This window comes from Hemitrygon akajei, unplaced genomic scaffold (assembly GCF_048418815.1).
Source record: "Hemitrygon akajei unplaced genomic scaffold, sHemAka1.3 Scf000100, whole genome shotgun sequence".
NCBI classification, from domain to species: domain Eukaryota; kingdom Metazoa; phylum Chordata; class Chondrichthyes; order Myliobatiformes; family Dasyatidae; genus Hemitrygon; species Hemitrygon akajei.
The window spans coordinates 2,509,394-2,530,226 of record NW_027331986.1 but is presented as its reverse complement, the minus strand read 5'-3'; the positions used below and the strand labels follow the sequence as shown (position 1 = coordinate 2,530,226).

The 20,833-nt window shown below is 44.2% G+C and overlaps 1 protein-coding gene across 3 annotated transcripts in view; it reads right to left on the bottom strand.

Annotated features, from left to right (window-relative positions):
• The window catches only part of LOC140723105 (uncharacterized), a 165,861-nt gene that overhangs the window by 10,234 nt on the left and 134,794 nt on the right, over positions 1–20,833 (bottom strand). The window contains exons 1-2 of one of the 3 annotated variants that reach the window (XM_073037732.1): positions 3,732–3,824; positions 2,418–2,594 (exon numbers count right to left, since the gene is read on the bottom strand). The exons of the other annotated variants lie outside the window; for them this stretch is intronic. The gene's annotated coding sequence lies outside the window, so the exon portion shown is untranslated. Of the gene's footprint in view, positions 1–2,417; positions 2,595–3,731; positions 3,825–20,833 lie in introns of those variants that run through there. 3 annotated transcript variants of the gene reach the window in all.

Here is a 20,833-nt window from a genome sequence, read left to right as displayed (position 1 = left end):
ATACTGCTTAGATATTATAGAAATGTTTAGTAGATGGGTTGAAGCTATTCCATCTACCAATCATACTGCTATCACTGTTGTGAGGGTATTATTATGGGAAATACTTCCCAGGTACGGCCTGCCAGAGATGCTGAGCTCTGACAATGACCCACACTTTGTGATGAAGGTAAACAAAGGCGTACGTAACGAACTAGCTATCCAGCAACAATTCCACTGTGTACACCACCCACGGGCCGCTGGCACAGTGGAGAGAGCCAATGGCATTCTGAAGAGTAAACTGGCCAGACCAGCAGCGGAGACTGGACTCACTTGGTTGAAGGTCCTTCCGTTACCCAGTTCCACATGAGGGTTACCCCACAGGGGAAAACAGGGTTGTCACCAGCTGAAATCATTTATGGATGGCCCATGAAAACACCCTGGGGACTAAGACCTTGTGTATCATTGCTCCCAGAAAGTCTACCAGCAAAATTGGATATTCATATGCGAGGGGAAGACATGGGGAAATATATATGCCAACTAACCAAAATTTTCCAAGCATACATTCACAGGTATGACAGGCTTACAAGGAAGAGAACTACTCCGCATCATGGAACCTGGGATTTTTTTTCCTGATGAAGAACTGGGATTAAGGGAATCTTGGACCTCGGAGGAGAGGACCATATCAGGTGTTACTGACCACTCCCACAGCTGTGAAACTGAAGGGACAATCTCGGTGGATACACCATTAGGTGCCAAACATGTTACTGAAGGAACTGTGTAGAAGGTCTCTCTCGGACTAATGGGAATGTATTGGTTGTTAGTGGTGTTCATGTTTATGTCTTTGAGAGGGCTCACCCCAGCATCCGGGGGCCCCCATGTTAACACATTTCCATCTTTCTGTCATACCTATGCCAAACAGGTAGAACTAGGGGCCTGCTGGGTTTGTGCTGAAATTCCACAGCATGGTAAAACTATGGTTCCAATGTCAGTAATCCTGCTCAACCAGAGTGAGGAACTCTCAGCCTGGGCTTTCTCAAATAACATTTGAGAAATAACAGGGAAGTGAGATGAGGACCTGTGGTCCAGACAGAGATGACTGTGGCTGTCAGTGTTTTGAGGGATGGTGTCTCAGGCCCCCATCAAACTGAACTTCCAATACTGGGAAACATGCATCTTGGCCATATTTGCAGGTGCCCAGCAGCCGAGAGGAACAACTGAGACTGATTGATTTTGGATGATTACTTTTCTCTCCTATGGAGTAGCCAGGAATTCATGAGAGATAATCAATTTGGCTACAAGCACTTGAGGAGCTGGCCACAATACTGCAGGGGCCCTGACAGAAACACAGGTCCAAGTAACAGAAATATCCACTGAAATGATTGCAATCTGGCAAACAGTCATACAGAATTGTACAGCTTTAGAGTTTATCCCAGCTGAGAAAGAGGGAACCTGTGCTGTTATTGACACAGAATGCTGCACGTATATCCCTGATGAATCTACTAACATTACACCCCTCTCCGAGCACACTGCAAAGGAGATTGACAGCATCAAGAAAGTAGGGCAGGATTTACACGGGTTCACCGAAGGGTCGAAATGGTGATCTTTGAAGGCCTGTTTGGTAATATGTGGGGCATGATACTGCATTATGTCCTGATAGTTGTACATATCTTCGTTACAATTACTGTTGTACACTGTCTTTACCCACTGATAAGTCAATGCTGTCGTCAGTTGCTTTCTCTGTAAAAAGTTACTGTGTTGTTGATAATGTAATGATCAAAAGGAGGGAAGGATAAAGTCTGTAAAATGGTTAACACTTCGTTAAACAATAGCAGCCTGTTTTTCTGAAAGAAACTGCTGATGATCAACCGATGTGCTGAGCCATGTTTCTTCTTGTGGGTAGCTAGCTAGAGTTTCAAGATGCTTATTTCCTTGCACATTCACATGTAGAGATAGGACAGCTTCAGTCTGTTCTGTGTGTGTAAATCATTATGACTATTTTGCAGTTTGTCTCTAGGGGCTCCAGCCTGTCATGTAGTAAATATCTTTGGCTCCAGCCTGTCTTGTGTGGGGGTATCTGGATGGATATATCTGTGGTGTAAGGGGAATTGTTAGTCAGTTAGTGGATTGGGTGGGAACAGTCACAGACTGTTCCTGTTTGAGCGACTAACTAAGTAAGCCCCGGGTGCTTGGAATAAAGAGTTTGTACTGTACGGTCTCTGAGTGACTTTATCCGGATTCGACTTCCACAGAATAGGAGTGGTTTTAAAGGGCTGGGCTGCTGGAAGCTCATTACCAGACCTGGACTGATTGCAACTGGGTCTGACAGAGGCATAACTGGTTGTCCTGGGCACATTCAGTCTCACTGCAACTATATCCCACCTTCCCTTACACAGGTATGTAATGTCTAAAGAACCAGTGTTTGAGTAAATGAGACTCACCAAACTTTCTCCTGACAGAATCAATGGAATCTTAGAGTCTCTTGAGGCAGAGCTGTTCTCTCCAGTTAATGCTCTCAGTCCTCAGGCTGGTTCACTTGTTGCTGTTCCCTCGTCTTCAGCAGTGGTTTGCTTCTAGTTGGGGTTTTTCTTCCAGTAAACATCTCACCGCAGGTCTAACTTGAACCAGAGAGACAATGAAGCACAATAACAATAAAAAGGAGAACCAAACATTTCTGGTTAATGTTACTAAGAACAAAACAATATGGGATAAGGAGGAGCCATCATTCAGTCAGGAACAGAATTAGGTGATTTGGTCCATCTGGTCTGCCCGAACATTTAACCACAGCTGATTTTCATTCCAACACCATATTCCTGCCTTCCTCCTGTAACCCTGAGCTACTCAGCAATCATGAATATGTTAATTTCTGTCATAAATATACCCAAATGGCAGCTTCAACCAACCTCTGTGGCAACAAATTCCACAGATCAGACATCTTCTGGACAAATTTTTTTCTCCACTCAGTTTTAAAGGGAAGCTTCTTTATTTCGAGACTGTGCTGTCAGATCACAGTCTAATGGAAACATCCTCTCCATGTCCACTGTATCCAGGCTTTTCAGCATTTGGTAGGTTTACTTAAGCAAACAATCCCCCCACAACCCCCCACCGTCCCTCTGAACTCCATTGAGCACAGGTCCAAAACAATCAAATGCTCCTCATACATAACGCCGAACATTCCTGAGATTATTCTCGTAAACCTGATTATCAACACTGTTCAGGGTTTTGCATTTAACAGTGTACTTGACTTGTGGCAGCATCACAGGCAAGTACATTCAGATAACACACAGAACAGCAATTATACATTTCTCTGTCAGTAACAATATGGAAACATTTTTACGTCATCTTGCTAATAGGACCAGAAAAACAGGGGCTGAGCGGCGGCTCACCTCAGGCGGTTCGGTGTGAAGGTCTCACACCCCGGACCGACCCCGGCAGATTCTGTGAAGGAAGCGAGGCGAGGCCGCCAGTTCGGGAAAGTTCATCCCCTCCCCCTTCAGGTTTCACCGATCTTCTTGTGTTTCTCTCTCCCTTCCCCACCCCCACCTTTTATTCTCCAGTCCTGCCGAAGGGGTTCGGCCGCTAATGTCCACTGTATTCTTCCCCTAGATGCTGCCTGGACTGCTGAGTTCCTCCAGCATTTTGTGCGCGTTGCTCGCATTTCCAGCATCTGCAGATTTTCTCTTGTTTGAGTTCGGGAAAGTTAACTCACTGTTCAACGTCAGACCTCCCCGATCGGGACCGGCTTCAATACTTACCGAAGGGAAATTGTTGGTGTTGCCCCGCAGAGAATAATCCGTCTCCGGCTCCCCGTCCAAGGGGGCGAGGACCCCCTCCCGATCCCGATCCCGATCCCCGACCCACCGCTGACACACTTCCACAAAGAGCGAAAAAACATCACTGCCCGGCTCGGGCCTGTGAGCATGCGCAATGTGCTTCTTTTGCGTCACAGGCGGTGGGCGGGGCCACGGAAACAAACCCGCAAATGATAGATAGATCGATAGATAGATAGATACTTTATTCATCCCCATGGGGAAATTCAACATTTTTTTTCCAGTGTCCCATACACTTGTTGTAGCGAAACTAATTACATACAATACTTAACTCAGTAAAAATATGATATGCATCTAAATCACTCTCTCAAAAAGCATTAATAATAGCTTTTAAAAAGTTCTTAAGTCCTGGCGGTTGAATTGTAAAGCCTAATGGCATTGGGGAGTATTGACCTCTTCATCCTGTCTGAGGAGCATTGCATCAATAGTAACCTGTCGCTGAAACTGCTTCTCTGTCTCTGGATGGTGCTATGTAGAGGATGTTCAGGGTTTTCCATAATTGACCGTAGCCTACTCAGCGCCCTTCGCTCAGCTACCAATGTTAAACTCTCCAGTACTTTGCCCACGACAGAGCCCGCCTTCCTTACCAGCTTATTAAGACGTGAGGCGTCCCTCTTCTTAATGCTTCCTCCCCAACACGCCACCACAAAGAAGAGGGCGCTCTCCACAACTGACCTATAGAACATCTTCAGCATCTCACCACAGACATTGAATGACGCCAACCTTCTAAGGAAGTACAGTCGACTCTGTGCCTTCCTGCACAAGGCATCTGTGTTGGCCGTCCAGTCTAGCTTCTCGTCTAACTGTACTCCCAGATACTTGTAGGTCTTAACCTGCTCCACACATTCTCCATTAATGATCACTGGCTCCATATGAGGCCTAGATCTCCTAAAGTCCACCACCATCTCCTTGGTCTTGGTGATATTGAGACGCAGGTAGTTTGAGTTGCACCATATCACAAAGTCCTGTATCAGTTTCCTATACTCCTCCTCCTGTCCATTCCTGACACACCCCACTATGGCCATGTCATCAGCGAACTTCTGCACATGGCAGGACTCTGAGTTATATTGGAAGTCTGATGTGTACACGGTGAACAGGACGGGAGAGAGTACGGTTCCCTGCGGCGCTCCTGTGCTGCTGACCACCGTGTCAGACCTACAGTCTCCCAACCGCACATACTGAGGTCTATCTGTCAAGTAGTCCACTATCCAATCCACCATGTGAGAGTCTACTCCCATCTCCGTTAGTTTGTACCTTAAGATCTTGGGCTGGATGGTGTTAAAGGCACTCGAGAAGTCAAGGAATGTAATCCTCACAGCACCACTGACCCCATCTAGGTGAGAGAGTGATTTGTGCAGCAAAAACGTGATAGCATCCTCCACTCCCACCTTCTCCTTATACGCAAACTGAAGAGGATCCCGGGCGTGCCTTGTTTGTGGCCTCAGATTCTGTATTATCAGCCGTTCCATGTTCTTCTGCGATCTGTGGTAAAACATGATCACGTTTCGCTGGAGGGTCTCCCATGTCACCGGTGACTGTTCCTCGCCCTTCACATACTGCCCTACCCACCGCCGCATTTCCCACATTATTTCATTTTTCCCTATATCATTCCCATACGTATTTAGATTTTCCCTCTATATCTTCCCCGATCCCTTTCCCTCCAGCCCCAGGTGACAGAGTTCTCAGAGTTATAGTTTTGATTCACTTTCCATCCCGACACACAATTCAGACCCACACAGAAAATGAGCAGGTTTCTTTTAAATCCGTCAACACACACAAAATGCTGGTGGAACGCAGCAGGTCAGGTAGCATCTATAGGGAGAAGCACTGTCGACGCTTCGGGCCGAGACCCTTCGTCAGGCCTGAAACGTTCCGAAACGTGGACAGCGCTTCTCCCTATAGATGCTGCCTAACCTGCTGTGTTCCACCGGCATTTTGTGTGTGTTGCTTGAATTTCCAGCATCTGCAAATTTCCTCGTGTTTGTCATTTAAGTCAGTCTATGTTTATAAACACTCATTTCTATTCACATTCCTCTGGCCTCACTGGACAGGAACACTGAAACATTAAGTGATAAACAACAGGTGGAGGCCATTCGGCCCCTTTAACCATCAGCAAGATGGAGGCTACACTCCCATCTCAGCCACATGCTTCTACCGATCCTCATTTTCTCGATCCCGTGGGTCTCCACACATCTGCCAGCCTCTGTTTTATGTGAGGACGATCACCGAGTCTTCAACACCCTCTGCGGTGGGGATTTACAGACATTCACCACCCTCGGCGTGGAGACATTTCCCCTCATCTCAGTCCCGACATTTTCACTGCCATCATATTTAACTTACTAAAATGAACCACTTCACACTTACCTGGGCTGAACTCCATCTGCCACTTCTCAGCCCTGTTCTGCATCCTATCAATGTCCCCCTGTAAACTCTGACAGCCATCCACACTATCCACAAAACATCCAACCTTTGTGTCATTAGCAAACTTACCAACCCATCCCTCCACTTCCTCATCCAGGTCATTTATAAAAAACACAAAGATTAAGGGTCCCAGAACAGATCCCTGAGACACTCCACTGGTCACCGGCCTCCATGCAGAATATGACCCGTCTACAACCACTCTTTGCCTTCAGTGGGCAAGCCAGTTCTGGATCCAGAAAACAATGTCCCCTTGGATCCCATGCCTCCTTACTTTCTCAATAAGCCTTACATGGGTTACCTTATCAATTGCCTTGCTGAAATCCATATACACTACATCTACTGCTCTTTCTTCATCAATTTGTTTAGTCACATCATCAAAAAATTCAATCAGGCTCGTAAGGCACGAACTGTCCTTCACAAAGTCATGCTGACTATTACTAATCATATTATACCTCTCCAAATGTTCATATCCATAGCGACTTATCCAACTTGATGCTTTCCAAAAGCTGCAGCACATCCTCTTTCTTAATATCTACATGCTCAAGCTTTTCAGTCTGCTGCAACCACTAAGATCCTTTTCCATAGTGAATACTGAAGTAAAGTATTCATTAAGTACCTCTGCTATTTCCTCCGGTTCAATACACACTTTCCCACTGTCACACTTGATATTTCAGGGTGAAAGGTGAATTATTCTGGGGGAATCTGAAGGGGGATTCTTCACTGAGAGGTTGGTGAGAGTGTGGAATGAGCTGCCAGTGGAAGTGGTGGATGTGGGTTCGAGTTAGACACTAAAGAGAAATTTGGGTAAGGACATGGATGGGAAGTGTATGCAGGTAGTTGGCAGTAAAAACAAAAACGGGTCCGTATTGACTAGAAGGGCCGAAAAGCCTGTTCCACTGCTGCTGGGCTCTGTGACTCTAATAATATTCTGATTTGTAATTTCCACAGTCAGTGCTTTGCTGCTAATTACCGAACCCGTTAATTTACAGAATGGGTGTAGAGGCTGCCCAGTGACTGTTCCTGTGATCAAAGTCACTGGGACGTTTCGTCACTGAGCAGATAATGTCTTCTCCATTCTCTTTCACTCAGTCCATCACTCAACACCTTCCATGTTTACAGGAAATCACAGAACTCACAGAGAAGGAAACCGTGACAGAGGATTCCCCGCTCTTCCTCAGACCTGGTGATGGGGAAAGGCTCCCAGTCCCAGAGAGTGATGTGGGAATCAGGAATGATTTGGCAAAGTTGGACAAAAGGCTGAAAGGATTTCTGCAGCTCGGTACGGTAAAACAATGCACCGAACTGAAAATAACATTGAAATATTGCTGACGTAACAAAGTACGTCAACAAAGTTCGGCCCATCATGTTGAGCTCAGCCAAATAAATTAGCGACCAAATGGCCACTAAACTGATTCCTTGTGCCTGCACAATGTCCATCTCCCTCCTTGTTCTTCACATTTATGTGCCTGTCTCAGCGTCTCTTAAAAGTCTCTAATATATCTGCCTCTACCATCACCCCAGGCATTCCAGACACCCACCAATCTCTGTGTGAATGAACTTGCCTCTCACATCTCCTTTGAACTTACCCCCTCTCAGATTAACTGACAAAAAGAATCACAATAAACATGCGATTGTACTGGAGTGAGTGTCATGGTCCGGTCCGTGAAATCCGCATTCCGGTTTACGGTCCGGTTCATCGATCCTCATTCCGGGATTTCCTGTTTTCCCTGGGTCCAGTGGCTGCCTTAATTGAGGCACCTGATTCTCGTTTTGGGCTGGCTCCATAAATAGCTTCGGGATTCAGCTTCAGTCTGCTGGACTGTTCTCTCCTTTCTTCCTGTTCCCGCACTTCTGAATCCTTGGCAGTTAGTTCGGCAGCTTATCTCAACAGTTATTTTAATTCATTTTATAAAAGATACCCCTAATCCATATTCTTCCAATACCTTAAATAAAAAATCCCATTCCAATCTATCAAATGTTTTTTCTGCATCTAAAGCAACTGCCACACTCATTTCCTCCCTCTTTTGAGCCAAATGAATTATACTAAATAACCGAGTTACATTATCTGCCGATTGTCTATTTTTAATAAATCCTGTTTGATCCATATGTATTAATTTTGGTAAGTATTTAGATAGTCTGTTAGATAACATTTTTGCTATTATTTTATAATCAGTGTTTAACAAAGAAATAGGTCTATATGATGTTGGCTTTAAAAGATCTCTATCTTTCTTTGGCAATACTATTAAAATAGCTGTCGAAAAAGATTCTGGAAGTTTATGAGTTCTTTCCGCTTGATGTATTAACTCCATAAAAGGAGGAATTAATAAATCTTTAAACTTTTTATAAAACTCAGGTTGAAAACCATCTTCTCCTGGAGATTTATTGCTTTGAAGGAGTTGAATGACTTCAGACCTGTTGCCTTGACGTCGCACGTGATGAAGACCATGGAGCGGCTGATAATACAGAATCTGAGGCCACAAACCAGGCACGCCCGGGATACGCTTCAGTTTGCGTATAAGGAGAAGGTGGGAGTGGAGGATGCTATCACGTATTTGCTGCACAAATCACTCTCTCACCTTGATGGGGTCAGTTGTGCTGTGATGATTACATTCCTTGACTTCTCTAGTGCCTTTAACACCATCCAGCCCAAGATCTTAAAGCACAAACTAACGGAGATGGGAGTAGACTCTCACATGGTGGATTGGATAGTGGACTACTTGACAGATAGACCTCAGTATGTGCGGTTGGGAGACTGTAGGTCTGACACGGTGGTCAGCAGCACAGGAGCGCCACAGGGAACCGTACTCTCTCCGGTCCTGTTCACCCTGTACACATCAGACTTCCAATATAACTCGGAGTCCTGCCATGTGCAGAAGTTCGCTGATGACACGGCCATAGTGGGGTGTGTCAAGAATGGACAGGAGGAGGAGTATAGGAAACTGATACAGGACTTTGTGATATGGTGCAACTCAAACTACCTGCGTCTCAATATCACCAAGACCAAGGAGATGGTGGTGGACTTTAGGAGATCTAGGCCTCATATGGAGCCAGTGATCATTAATGGAGAATGTGTAGAGCAGGTTAAGACCTACAAGTATCTGGGAGTACAGTTAGACGAGAAGCTAGACTGGACTGCCAACACAGATGCCTTGTGCAGGAAGGCACAGAGTCGACTGTACTTCCTTAGAAGGTTGGCGTCATTCAATGTCTGCAGTGAGATGCTGAAGATGTTCTATAGGTCAGTTGTTGAGAGCGCCCTCTTTTTTGTGGTGGCGTGTTGGGGAGGAAGCATTAAGAAGAAGGACGCCTCACGTCTTAATAAGCTGGTAAGGAGGGCGGGCTCTGTCGTGGGCAAAGTACTGGAGAGTTTAACATCGGTAGCTGAGCGAAGGGCGCTGAGTAGGCTACGGTCAATTATGGAAAACCCTGAACATCCTCTACATAGCACCATCCAGAGACAGAGAAGCAGTTTCAGTGACAGGTTACTGTCGATGCAATGCTCCTCAGACAGGATGAAGAGGTCAATACTCCCCAATGCCATTAGGCTTTACAATTCAACTGCCAGGACTTAAGAACTTTTTTTAAAGCTATTATTAATGCTTTTTGAGTTAGTGATTTAGATGCATATCATATTATTACTGAGTTAAGTATTGTATGTAATGAGTTTTTTGCTACAACAAGTGTATGGGACATTGGAAAAAATGTTGAATTTCCCCATGAGGATGAATAAAGTATCTATCTATCTATCTATCTATCTATCTATCTATCTATCTATCTATCTATCTATCTATCTAGAGCTTCTTCAACCTCTTTTAATGTAAAAAGCATATCTAATCCCTTCTGTTCTTCCGTATTTAATTTTGGAAGAGTTATTTGTGATAAAAACCTTTCTATCTTGACATTATCATTTTGTGATTCTGATTGATACAATTCAGAATAAAAATTCTTGAAAGTTTCATTAATTTCTAAAGGTTTATAAGTAATTTTATTTACTCTTGTTCGAATTGCATTTGTCGTTTTAGAAGTCTGGTCTGTTTTTAACTGCCATGCAAGGACCTTATGTGATCTTTCACCTAGTTCATAATATCTCTAAAGTAGTGACAAATGGTCAAATTTCATCCCCATTTCAGTTAACAAGGGCAAGGTTGTCCATTATCACCTGCTTTATTTGTGTTGGCGATAGAACCATTAGCTGAATTAATTAGAATGGACCCAGATATTAAGGGTTTCAGAGTTAATCAGGAAGAATACAAGATTATCTTATTTGCTGATGATGTTCTGCTTTATTTAACAAATCCATTGCACTCGTTGCGTAAATTATCCTATAGATTAGAAGAATATGGGAAAATATCAGGTTACAAAATAAATTGGGATAAAAGTGAAATTTTACCTCTTACTAAAGGAGATTATGGTCAATGTCGATTGATAACTCAATTTAGATGGCCGGCTAATGGTATAAAATATTTAGGTGTAAGAGTTGATAATGATGTAAAGAACTTATACAAATTAAATTACTTACCATTATTGAAAGAAATTCAAGAAGATCTTGATAAATGGATGATATTACCAATAACATTAGTAGGTAGAGTAAATACCGTAAAAATTAATATATTCCATGGACTACAATACTTATTTCAATCACTACCAATACAATTACCCCAGAGGTTTTTTCAAGAGTTAAATAAATATGTGAGGAAGTTTCTTTGGAAAGGTAAGATGTCAGGAATATCGTTGGAAAAATTGACATGGAAACTTGATCTAGGAGGGTTACAACTTCCAAATTTTAAGAATTGTTGTAATGCAAATCAACTTAGATTTATTGCATCTTTTTTTGAGAAAGATAGACCGGCATGGATTAGAATAGAACTAGATAAAATAGGAGAAAATACACCAGAAGATTTTATATATAAATGGGAATCTAAATGGATACGGGAAAAGAAAGAATCTCCTATATTAAAACATTTGATTGACTAATGGAATAAGATAAATGTTGATGATGAGACAAAGAAATCTTTATTAGCAAAGAGATCTTTAATTCAAGATAGACTTGTTCCTTTTACAATCGATGATCAACTTTTATATAATTGGTTTCAAAAAGGAATTAGATATATAGGAGATTGTTTTGAAGGAGGTATATTAATGTCATTTGATCAATTAAAGAATAAATATAAAGTATCAAACAACACTCTTTTTTGTTACTTCCAATTAAGGGCTTATTTAAGAGAAAAATTAGGTCAAACAATGTTATTGCCGAAATCTAAATAAAATAGCAACTTTAATTCAAAAAGGAAAAACTAAAAATTGTATTTCTTGTATGTATAGCTTGATTCAAAAACAGGCATTTAAACAAGGAGTCCATAAGTCAAGACAAAAATGGGAAAGTGACTTGAATATTAAAACTGAAGAAACAACTTGGTCAAGACTATGTTTTGATAGTATGACAAATACAATAAATGTCCGGTTAAGATTAGTGCAATATAATTTTTTACATCAATTATATATTACACCACAAAAAATAAATAAATTAAACCCAAATTTATCTGATCAGTGTTTCCGATGTAACCAAGAAATTGGTACTTTTTTACATTCTACTTGGTCTTGCTCTAAAATTCAACCTTTTTGAACAAATTTAAGAGTTTTATTGGAACAAATTATTGGAACACAACTTCCACATATCCAATATTATTTTTATTAGGCGATATTGAAGGGATAAAATCGAAACCCAAATTGAATAAATATCAGAAAGAATTTATGAAAATGGAATGGCAGTAGTCAAAAAGGCTATTGCATTTATTTGGAAATCGGATGCATACTTAAGTATAGATCGTTGGAAGAATGAAATTTCCAGCTGTATTCCACTTGAAAAAATTACTTATAATCTAAGAGATAACTATGAAACATTTTTGAACATTTGGCGCCCTTATTTACAAAAGACAGGATTAAATATATAGGTGCTCTGAAGATAAAATAATTGGCTATTTGGGGAAAGAACGAAATATATATACTAAAGTTATTACGAACTCCGTGGAGCATGTGGGGATCTTCCGATATCCAGGCACTCTTTCTTTCTTTCTTTCTTTCTTTCTTTCTTTCTTTCTTTCTTTCTTTCTTTTTCTATAGGGATGATAAGGGGGAGGGGCTACGGGGAGGGGGAAGGGTATTTTTCTTCTTCTTTCTGTAATTATCTGAAAACTCAATAAAAAAGTTTGTTAAAAAACAGTTATTTTGGCACTAACCTTCGTCAGTTTCCTTCGCCTGCTACCTTCCCTGTAACCTCGCCTGCGTCCTTGCCTGTATCGCCGTTAAGTTCAACCGCCGGAGTGAGACTGGAGCCTCGCCATGCCAAGATATGGAGGTACCTATTGCTGAGTTTGGATCTGTCTCTTTGTGCCCCTGTGTTTAGTGTCCGTCAAGGAAAGAGTCCCGGCCTTAGGAGGGGTCCTGACTCTGTATAGATCCCCGGCCCTAAGTCCTGTTCCCAAGGAGTGGTCCCGGCTCTGTGTTCTGTGTAGAACCCGGGCTCTCAGACCTGTTCCCAAGGAGGGGTCCCGGCTCTGTGACCCTGTACTCCAACACCACGGCTCTGTGTTCCAAGATCAAGTCAGGGCGCCGTGTTCCAGCCCCGTCCAAGTCTGAGCTTCGTGTCCTCATCCAGTTCTGGTGCCTCACTGAGCCCAGGAGTACCTCGCCGAGCCTGGTCCTGGGGATTCCTCGTCCAGCCCTAGCCACGTCCAAGATCCTGATCTTTTTGAGAGAGTAATTTAGATGCATATCATATTATTACTGAGTTAAGTATTGTATGTAATTAGTTTTGCTACAACAAGTGTATGGGACATTGGAAAAAAATGTTGAATTTCCCCATGGGGATGAATAAAGTATCTATCTATCTATCTATCTATCTATCTATCTATCTATCTATCTATCTATCTATCTATCTATCTATCTATCTAGTCCAAGCCACGTCCCTGTGTTCCCAGTGTTATCTTGTGTCTGGTCTGTTCCTAGTCCCGAGTCCTCGACTGGATCCGGATTCCGAGCCCGATTCAAGACCCATGTTCCGGGTCCCTGTCCAGTCTCTGGCTCGGAGTACTAGTCCAGACATCTAGTTCCAAGTTCCTCATCCAGGTCCCGTTTTCACAGTCTGAGTCGGTGTGCGTGTCTCGTCCAGGGCCTGTATCCATGTCCAGCGTCCTTTCCTCCTGACTTCCGTTGCATTCTGGATAATCTTAGCCCTGCTCCCAGTACTTCAGTGTCTGTGTCTTGCATTTGGATCCACTACCAGCGCCACCCCCCCCCCCACCCCCGCTGGCAACATACATAAACCAGCCCGTGGCGTTCCTAACTGTGATTTCCTCAATATAACGAACATTACCGAGAATCTGGAATCTGCAGTGTTCACGGTTACAGAGCTACTGACTTGTTAAGTGATCTTTATATGAGCGTGGAGGTAGAGGTAGAACGCTACCTCCCTCCATTGCTGAGGAATGGGAGGAGAGTGAGGTGTTGAGAAAGTTGTGTGTGGAAAGTGGAGAGCGGGTAGCTGCAGATGAAAGTGAGTGTGTGGAAAGATGGTGGGGAAAAGAGAGGAGGAGAAAGAGAGACCATAAGACATGGGAGCAGAATGAGGCCATCTAGCCTATCGAGTCTGCTCCGCCATTTAATCATGACTAAACCTTTTTCCCTCCTCCTCAATCCCAGTTCCCGCTCTTCTCCCTGTAATGTTTATTGTCATGTCTAATCAAGAACTTGTCAATCTCTGCCTTAAACATACCCAATGATCTGGCCACCACCGCTGCATGTGGCAACGAATTCCACCCACTCACCGTACTTTGGCTCGGGAAATTTTTCCGGATCTGTTTTGAAAGGGCGCCCCTCTATCCTGAGGCTGTGCTCTCTTGTCCTAGACTGTCCCACGATGGAAAATATCCTTTCCACACCCATTCTGTCCGGGCCTTTCGAAAGGTTTCAATGAGATTCCCCCTCATCCTTCTGAATTCCAGCGGGTACAGATCCAGAGCCATCTAACGCTCCTCGTGTGATAACCCTTTCATTCCTGGAATCATCCTTGTGCAGCGCCTCTGAACCCTCTCCAATGGCAGGACATCTTTTCTAAGATGACTGGCTCAAAGCTGCTCAAAATACTCAAGGTGAGGCCTCACCAGTGCCTTAAGGCCTCAGCATCACATCCTTGCTCTTGTATGCTAGACCTCTTGAAATGAATGCTAACATGGCATCTGCCTTCCTCACCACCGAATGAGCCTGCAAGATAACCTTCATGGTGTTTTGCACAATGACTCCCATCTCCCCCTTCATCTTAGATTCCTGGAATTTCTCACAGTTTAAAAAATAGTCCGCACATTTGTTTCTGCTACCAAATTGCATGACCCTGCATTTTCCCACATTGTACTTCATTTGCCACTTTCTTCCCCATTTTCCTAAACTAAATCCTTCTTCATCCTTCCTGTTTCCTCAACACTATTGCTCCTCCACCAACCTTCGCATCATCTGAAAACTTGGCAGCAAAACAATCTATTTCATCATCTAAATCATTTATATAAAGCATAAAAAGAAGCGGTCCCTTTACTGACCCCTGTGGAACTAGTGACTGGCAAACAACCAGAAAAGGGTCCTTTTTATTTTAACTCCCTGCGTCCTACCAATCAGCCAATGCTCTAACCATTTTAGTGACTTTCCTGTAATACCATGGACTCTTGACTTGGTAAGCAGTTCATGTGTGTGCACCTGGTCAAAGGGCTTCTGGGGTTCCAAATGTACAGCATCCAATTCATCACCTTTATCTAATCTACTTGTAATCTCCTTCGAGAATTCCGAAAGAGTCGTCAGGCAGGATTTTCCCTGAAGGAAACCATGCTGACTTTGTATTATCTTGTCCTGTGTCACCAGATACTGTATCACCTCACTCTTAACAATTGATTCTAACATCTTCCCAACAACTGAGGTCAGGCTAACTGGTCTATAGTTGCCTTTCTGCTGCCTTCCTCCTTTCTTAAAGAGTGGAGTGGCATCTGCAATTTTCCAGTCCTCCGACACCATGCTGGAGTCTAATGATTATCGCAAGATAATTTCTAATGCCAGCAGAATCAATAACGCTACCTCTTTCAGCACCCCAGGGTGCAGTTCTTCTGGTCACGGTGACTTGTGTACCTTTAGGTCTTTCAGTATTTTGAGCACCTTCTCTCTTGTAATAGTAACTGCACCCACTTCTCTTCCTTCACACATCACAACATCAGGCGTGTTGTTAGTGTCTTCCACAGTGAAGAATGATGCAAAATACTCAATTAGTTTCATCAGCCATCTCATTGTACCCGGTTATTATTTCTCCTGCCTCGTTTTCTAGCGGTCCTTGATCCACTCCAATTTCTCTTTTATTTTTAATATACACTTGGGGAAAAACTTCTATATTCCACTTTGATATTATTTGTTAGCTTGCTTTCATATTTCATCTTTTCCCTTCTAATGATTTTAGTTGCTCGCACTCGTGTTGTGATCACATTTTCCAAAAGTTCTTCTACTTTAAGCTCCCTAATCGCCTCCCGTTCATTGTATAGCACCCAATCCAGTACAGCTGATTCCGTAGTAGGCTCAACGACAAACTGCTCTGAAAGGCTATCCCTCGGGCATTCAACAAACTCATTCCCTTGAGATCCATTACTAACTTGATTTTCCCAGTTGACCTTCATGCTACCATGTCCCATGACTGCCATAACATTGCCCTTTTGACTCGCCTTTTCTATTACCTGTTGTAACCTGTGGTCCACCTCCCAGCCACTGTTAGAGGCCTCTATATAACTGCCATCAGCGTCTTTTTACACTTGCTGTTTCTTAACTCAATCCACAAGGATTCAACATCTTCCGGTCCTATGTAACATCTTCCTACCTTTACCAGTAGAGCCGCAGTACCCACTCTGCCTGCTTCCTATCCCTCTGATATAACATGTAACCTTGGGCATTCAGCTCCCAACTGCAATCATCCTTCAGCCACGATTCAGTGATGGCCGCATCATCATACCTGGCAATGTATGATGTTGAGAGTGGACAGTCACGGGGGATATAGAGAGGGGGATTTAGAGATGGTTGGAGCCAGGGGAGAGAGCTGGAGAGTGAGGAGAGCGAGGTAGAGAGAAAGGGATAGAGGGCTAAAAGAAAGGGAGTGGGAGGGTTTTTTTTACGGAGACTGGGATGGAAAGGTGGAATTGGTGGGGGGGGAGTCGGCGTGGTGGGCTACAGAAAGGGGTGAGGGAGGATGGGTGTGCAGGATACCGAGGTGGTGGGGGTGAGCTATAGGGGTGGCGAGGAAGGTGAGGTGAGTGAAAATGGCGTCAAGAGAAAGGAGAGGGGGAGACGAGTTTGCAGCGTAAATGAGTGAATGAGTGCAGTGTGGAGGGTGTGGTAAACTGACCGGGTTCATAGAAAGGAGGGTTCAGTGTTTTGGGTGGCGAGGAGAGTGGAGCGATTTGGAAGGGAAGAGGGAGAGGCTGGAAGAGGAGTCCACTGCGAAGGGGAGCGGCAGTGAGGAGTCATGGATGAGTGAGAGGCGGTGCGTCTGGTCAGAATGATTAAACTAACCAGTTATTTATCCACAGTGGCGAATATGTTAGTCATGGTTCAGATTGTGGCCCTCGTCTCGGAATCCCACAGCGAAACTTTTACCGCACATGGCCCCGGTTCTGCAACCCGACGCTGGGGTGGGGTAGGGGGTGTTGTGGGGTGAGGCGGAGGTTGGGGGTATTGCGATTTCCACGCACTGCTCCCGATCACTGTGTCGAACTGTAAATCCGTCAGATCATGCCCTCCCATCCATGTACTTAACCAAGTTTCTGTATGTACACCAAGTGAGTGTATATTGGACAGCGAAGGAGGCCATCATATCTTGCAGAGGGATTTGGATCAGCTGGATAAATAGCAAATGGACCTTCGGTAGGAACCAGGAGGCTAGGGTTTACAGATTAAAAGTAGGACACTGATGAGTGTGTACAACAATGGGGTCGGGGAATACAAGGTCACCATGCGTTGGAAATGGCGTCCTATGTGGAGAGGGTCGTAAGGAAATGTTTTGACGCATTGGACTTCATGTACTGGGTGCAGGAGATGGGATATTATGTTGAAGTTGGTGAGGCCTAATGTAGAGTATTGTCTGCAGTTTTGGTCACTTAACTGCATGAAATATGTAAATAGGTTTGTAAGAATACATTGAAAATTTACAAGGATGATGCCGCGATTGGAGGACCTACGTTATAAGGAAAGATTGAATAGGTTAGGACTTTATTCCTTGGAATGTAGATTTCCGGGAAATTTGATAGAGATTATACAAATTATGAGGCTTACAGGTAGGGTTAATGGAGCGGACGGATGGGAAGAGAGGGATAGACCGGGGGAAAAGGGAATGAAGGACAAAGGATGTGCAGAGGAGAGTATAGTGGTGGTGAGAGGGGTGCTGACGGAGCGGTGCAGAGCTAGAGGCGAGGGTGTGGGCGGAGAGCGAGGGGGTTGAGAGAGTGCAGAGTGAGTGGAAAGACTGGTGGAGAGAGGGACAGAAATGTGAAGGGTAAGTGGAGATGGAGGGCACAGGGGTGATGATGGTTTCACTCATCTTTCCTCCTCTTCTACACTTCGATTTCCCCACTCTCTTCCCCAATCTCTTCCCATCACCCTCTCCCACTCTCCATGTCCCCTGTAGAAGATGGTCTTGATTGACGCTAACCAACTCGCACCTTTAAACCTCGCCTCCAGTTGGCACAGAAATCCATTGAAGACACCTTTACCGCTCTGCAGCCTGAAGAGGTCAGTGCATTTCATCACGGGTGGCCATTTTCAATCCGCGGCTCACTCCTTCGCTGATTGTCAATCAGGTCGTCATACCCTCCCCTCGGGCATTTTAACACAGGTGAAAATTTTCAGTGAATGCATCTCTCCCTCCCAAACGACATTCTGACAACAATTTTTTACTGAAGTTCTTCCCTCACTCCCTCCATGGTTCCCATTTTGGATCAGCCCATCACTCTTTCCCGTGTTAAATCATTTGGCCCTTTGGAATAAGCGACATTCCAAGAGGATATCGGAAGTTTCTTTCGAAACATACAGTCGGAAGCAAAATGTGAGACTAGGTGTCGGACACTGGGAAAAGACGCTGGAGAGATAGTAATGGGGAAAGGAAATGGCGGACGAACTGATTGAGTATTTTGCATCAGTCTTCACTGTGGACGACACGAGCAATATGGTGGAATTTCCGGTTGTCATGGTTCATGAAGTGTGTGAAGTTACCATCATTAGAGCGAAGGTTGTTGGGGAACTAAAAGGTCTGAAGGAAGATAAGCCACCTGGACCAGATGGTGTAGATCCCAGGATTCTGAAAGAGGTGTCTGAGGAGATTGTGGAAGCATTAGTAATGATCATTCAAGAAGCACTGGGTTCTGGAAAGGTTCCGGAACACTGGAAGTTTACATCTGTTACTCCACTCTTCCAGAAGGGAAAGAGTCAGAAGAAAGGAAATTGTAGGCCAGTTAGGCTGATCTCGGGTTGGAAAGGTGTTGGTGTCTATTATTAAGTAGCTCTGACGGTACTTGGAATCACATGATAAGATAAGCCGTCGTCAGCATGGTTTCCTCAAAGGACAATCTCGACTGATAAATCTGTTGGAATTATCTGAAGAAATAACAAGCAGGAGAGGCAAAGGTGAATCGATCGAAACTGTGTACTCGGATTTTCAGAAGGCCTTTGACAAGATTCCATACATAGAACATAGAATAGTACAGCACATTACAGGCCTTTCGGCCCAGAATGTTGTGCTGACCCTCAAACCCTGCCTCCCATATAACACCCCACCTTAAATTCCTCCATATACCTGTCTAGTAGTCTCTTAAACTTCACTAGTGGATCTGCCTCCACCACTTACTCAGGCAGTGCATTTCACGCACCAACCACTCTCTGAGTGAAAAACCTTCCTCTAATATCCCCCTTGAACTTCCCTCCCCTTACCTTAAAGCCATGTCCTCTTGTACTGAGCAGTGGTGCTCTGGGGGAGAGGCGCTGGCTATCCACTCTAACTATTCCTCTTAATATCTTGTACACCTCTATCACGTCTCCTCTCATCCTCCTTCTCTCCAAAGAGTAAAGCCCTAGCTCCCTTAATCTCTGATCATCATCCATGCTCTCTAAACCGGGCAGCATCTTGGTAAATCTCCTCTGTACTCTTTCGAATGCTTCCACATCCTTCCTATAATGAGGCTGCTTAACAAGGTACGAACTCGTGGTATTACAGGAAAGATTCTGGCATAGATAAATCAGTGGCAGATTGGCAGGCGGCAAAGAGCGGGAATAAATCGAGCCTGTTCTGGTTAGCTGGCGATGGCTAGTGGTGTTCCACAGGGACATGTGTTGCGACTGCTTCTTTTTGCGTTGTACGCCAGAATTTGGATGATGTAACTGATTACCTTGTTGAAAATTTTCAGGTGATATGAAGAAGGGTGGAGGGACAGGTAGTTTTGAGGAAGTTGAGGAGGTACGGGGGGACGGACAGCCAGATTAGGAGAGTGGACAAAGAAATGGCAGTTGGAACACGGTGTCTGCAAATGTACTGTCAGGCACTTTGGCTGAAGAAGTGGAAGGATTGAGTATTTTCGAAACGGAGGGAAATTATGAAAAAACACGAGGGCGCCAATGCATTTGGGAGTCCTTATGTAGGATTCCCTAAAGGTGAGTTTTCCGGGTGAGCCCGTGGTGAGGAAGGCAGGTGCAATATTAGCATTCATTTCAAGAGGAATAGAATATAAAAGCAAAGATGTCCTGTTGGGACTTTGTAAAGCACTGGTGAGGCCGCACTGTCAGCAGTTCAGGCCATTACCTTAGAAAAAGTGCTGTGAACCTGGAAGAAGTTCAAACGAAGTTGACGAAAACGATTCTGCGATTGAATGGCTTGTCATATGAAAAGTGTTTGACTCTGGGCCTGTATTCACTGGATTTCAGAAGGATAAGAGGTGACGTCATTGAAGCCTGACTGAAGAGTTTGACGGAGTGGATGTGGAGAGGATGTTCTCTCTGGTGGGAGAGTCTGAGACCAGAGGACGCAACCTCACAATGGAGAGGCGTCCTTTCAGAAGGCATTTATTTTGCCAGGAAGCGGTGAATGTGTAGAATTCTTTGTTACAGGCTGCTGTGGAGGCCAAATCTTTATGTATATTTAAGGAAGGGTTTGATTGATTCTTGATTGGTCAGGGCATGAATGGATGCACGGAGAAGGCAGGAGACTGGGGCTCAGACGGAAACGGAATCAGTCATGACGAAATGGCGGCGCAGACTCGATGGATCTGATGGGCTGATTCTGCACCGATGTCTTATGGTCATTTTGTCTTGTGGACTTTCAGGGAGACAAATTCCACAAATCATTCAGGTTGGGTGGGGACAACAACACCTGCTAGTGAAATGAAACCCGCTGTTTACCGTGGAGGGGGGGGGGGGTTTCTTGCGATAGCAGTTGTCCGGATGGTATGGCTATAATCGCTTAATGTTTGTGTTAAATAATGAACGTGAATAGACTCCTTTAGTTCTAGAATCACTGAGAAAATAATTGCCAACATTTGTTCCTGTTG